Genomic DNA, 4,012 nt, shown 5'->3' with positions numbered 1-4,012 from the left:
TACCCCCTTCCTCTGATGTCATCAGCCTTCGAACTTCTCCAGGACGCCCGTGTCTTCACTAAGTTGGATCTGAGAAACGCCTACCACCTTGTCAGGATACGGGAGGGTGATGAGTGGAAGACTGCCTTCAACACACCCACCGGCCATTATGAGTATCTAGTGGTTCCTTTTGGCTTAACCAATGCGCCGGCAGTGTTTCAGACTCTCATAAATGATGTTCTCAGGGATTTTCTCAATGTCTTTGTCTATGCCTACCTGGACGATATTTTAATTTTCTCACGCTCAGTCAAGGAACACAGATCCCACGTTCGCCAGGTCCTGCAACGGCTACTTGAAAATAAACTTTACGTCAAGGCAGAGAAATGCGAGTTTCATTGCTCGTCCACATCCTTTTTGGGATATTGCATCTCCCCTGAGGGCATCCAGATGGACCCCACCAAGGTGAGGGCAGTCACCGACTGGCCAGTACCGTCATCAAGACGCGAACTCCAACGCTTCTTAGGGTTCGCCAATTTTTATCGCCGTTTCATCCGGAGCTACAGCATGGTCGCGGCCCCACTTACGACCCTCACGTCGTCCAAGATCTCATTTAAATGGAACCACCAGGCAGACTTAGCTTTCAGGGATCTTAAACAGCGCTTCACCACTGCACCTATCCTCATCTTTCCCGACCCCTCTCTCCAGTTTGTCGTGGAAGTAGACGCGTCCGAAACTGGGGTGGGGGCCATCCTGTCCCAGAGGTCCACAGAGGACAACAAACTTCACCCATGCTCCTTCTTCTCCCGCAGACTCACACCCCCTGAACGCAACTACAACATTGGGGACCGTGAACTGTTGGCGGTCAAATTGGCCCTAGAAGAATGGAGGCATTGGCTGGAAGGGGCCGACCACCCCTTTCTTGTGTGGACTGACCATAAAAACCTAGAATACCTAAGAACGGCAAAAAGACTCAACTCACGCCAGGCACGGTGGTCGTTATTCTTTTCTCGTTTCCGCTTCACGCTGTCTTATCGCCCTGGTTCCAAGAACGCTAAACCTGACGCCCTCTCTCGCCAATTCTCCACTTCTCAGGACGCTTCCACAACGGAGACTATCCTTCCTCCCCAATGTCTTGTGGCAATAACCCGGCTTACTGTGGAGCAGCTTGTCCAGCAGACCCTCGAACGGGAACCAGGCCCAAGCACCGTCCCACCTGACAAGCTCTTTGTTCCAGTCTCTGTACGACCACAGGTGTTGGACTGGGCTCACAGTTCCAGACTGGCATGCCATCCTGGGGCAGCACGCACTCTCTTCCTCCTTCAACAGCGCTTCTGGTGGTCCACGATGAAGGAGGATGTCAAGAACTTTGTGGCGTCCTGTGACACCTGTGTCAGGAACAAGGTAACCAACCGCCCTCCAGAGGGCTTCCTTAGACCGCTCCCCATTCCCCACCGCCCTTGGTCCCACATCTCCATCGACTTCGTCACCGGCCTACCACCATCCCAAAACAATACCTGCATCCTGACCATTGTGGATCGCTTCTCTAAGTCTGCCCATTTCATACCACTACCGAAACTCCCGTCTGCGAAGGAAACGGCTGAACTGCTAATCAACCATGTCTTCCGACTTCACGGACTCCCAGTCGACATCGTCTCGGACAGAGGCCCCCAGTTTTCTGCCCAATTCTGGAAAGCCTTTTGCAACCTCGTCGGTGCTAACCCCAGCCTTTCTTCCGGTTTCCATCCCCAAACTAACGGCCAAACGGAACGAGTCAACCAGGAGCTGGAGAAATCTTTAAGATGCATGGCCACCCGGGATCCATCCTCCTGGAGCCGCTTTTTACCCTGGGTCGAGTACGCCCACAACTCGCTTCCTACCTCCTCCACAGGCATGTCCCCCTTCCACTGTTGCCTGGGCTATCAACCACCCCTCTTTCCGACCCAGGAAGAGGAGGTAGCCGTCCCCTCAGCCCAAACCTTTATCCGGCGCTGCAAGAGAACATGGCAGCGTGCCCGCAACCAACTACGGCGCACCGTAAGTGCCTTCCAAAGCCAGGCTAATCGTCATCGGTCACCAGCCCCTAGATATCTTGTCGGCCAAAGGGTCATGCTGTCTGCACGTGACCTCCCTCTCAAGACCACATCCAAGAAAATTTCACCAAGGTTCATCGGACCTTTCACCATCACCCGGATCATAAATCCATGCTCCGTCCGACTAGCTCTACCACTCTCTATGCGCAGAATCAATCCTACATTTCACGTTTCCCAGATCCGCCGACTGGTCCCCTGTCCACTATCTCCACCCATCCAACCCCCTCCCCCCCCTCGACTCATAGACGGAGGTGAAGCCTTCACAGTCCGTAGACTCCTCAGGTCTCGCCGCCGCGGTCGTGGTCTCCAGTACCTGGTGGACTGGGAGGGCTATGGCCCTGAGGAGCGGAGTTGGGTACCAGCCAAATTCATCCTGGACCGCTCCCTAATCGCTGACTTTCATAGACTTCACCCTGAGGCGCCTACTAGAACGCCAGGTGGCGTTCTTAGGGGGGGGGGTACTGTCACAACCCGTCAAGCTACAGCTCTGCCATGATCATATAAGCACTCCTGCTCCACGTTCCCAACCACTCCTTGCTTCTTGCCACCTCACCTTCCGCTCTCAACACACCTGTGCATTATCTGCAATCATCCTCCTTACCTATTTAAACCACGCTCTGCCACAGTCACGTTGCCAGATTATTGTGTGCCTTTCTTAGCCCAATTTTCCAGCGTTAGTTTCATGTCTCGATTACCTGTTACCGACCACGCTTCGTTTCTTCTCGACCACGCCACTTGTCTCACGTTTGGATTTCACGCTCACGGAGTTTTGTTATCGACCCTTGGATTTGCCTCAACGACCACGAATTCGGATCACGGACCTTCTCTTGTCTCTCTGGCTCTGAACCTTGCTCACCTTCGACCACGATAAAGCTTTGCAAAACCAGCCACCAACCTGTGCGGCGTCTCCATTCGCCCGCCGGTTCTCCACGTCTCTGCTACACTGCGCGAAGCGCGCTGCACACCAAGTTCCTCACCGGCTCTTTGCACTTCCGCATTCCTGCACAGGACACACAAGGCGCTCTCGCCGACTCGCGGCGCTTTAGCATTCCTCACAGGTCCACGCTGCACACAGAGCGCTCACACGCGCTTCCGCATTCCAGCGAGACTCTGCTCACGCCACAGCACAGAGCTAAACCGGCACTTTCTCTTTCACCCACTCGGCCGGCTCAGTCTGCTACACAAGCACTCCCACAAATCAGGTCTAACTCTGCGCTTGGATCCATCACGCCCTCTAGCGCCCCGTGACAATAACAGCTCTGTTTTATAACTAAATTTAAAGACACAGCTTAATTTTTACATGATTCTGCTGTTGTAATTATTTTTTCTCCTTTTTTCCCCACTAGCGTGCTTTAAACATAGATGCACTCAACATGCGCACCTGTATCTATAAAAGTAGGAACTGACATAGCAGCTTGTAGTCGGTTGCCTTACAGGATTCAATCAGCCTCTAGCTTTCTTTGTGAAGTGTCTTAGCTGTCAAGGAATGCCACATTTAATCTGTTGCCATAAAAAGCACTTCCATTTTTTTTTAAACAGAGACAACACCGAAGTAAAAAAAAAAAGTTGACAAAGAAATGATGAATGTATTGTGCTTGTTCAATTAGCATGCAATTAACATGGTAATTAGTCTGGCACTATCTCTAAAAAAAGCACATTGTCGAAGGAGAATGGCCCGTGAACAAAATATTCTCTTCAATTGATCGTGGCTCTGATGACCATTGTACTCCGGCTTTTTCAGCACACTTGTGCTTTGTTCTTAATTCTTTTTCTAGAAACAAAGAGAAAGATGAGAGCATGAATTCAGACAGTGAGAAAAGGAGAAAGAAAGCTATAGTGGCAGTTCAATGTTTAACATGTGGATTCATGTGGGTATGCGGAGCTCGATAAGGGCTGCCAGACACTCAGTATGCAAGACAAATGGGCACTCACACACACACACA

Source organism: Clarias gariepinus, chromosome 2, assembly GCF_024256425.1.
Source record: "Clarias gariepinus isolate MV-2021 ecotype Netherlands chromosome 2, CGAR_prim_01v2, whole genome shotgun sequence".
In the NCBI taxonomy this organism is placed as follows: Eukaryota; Metazoa; Chordata; class Actinopteri; order Siluriformes; family Clariidae; genus Clarias; species Clarias gariepinus.
Note: the sequence above shows the minus strand (reverse complement) of the source record.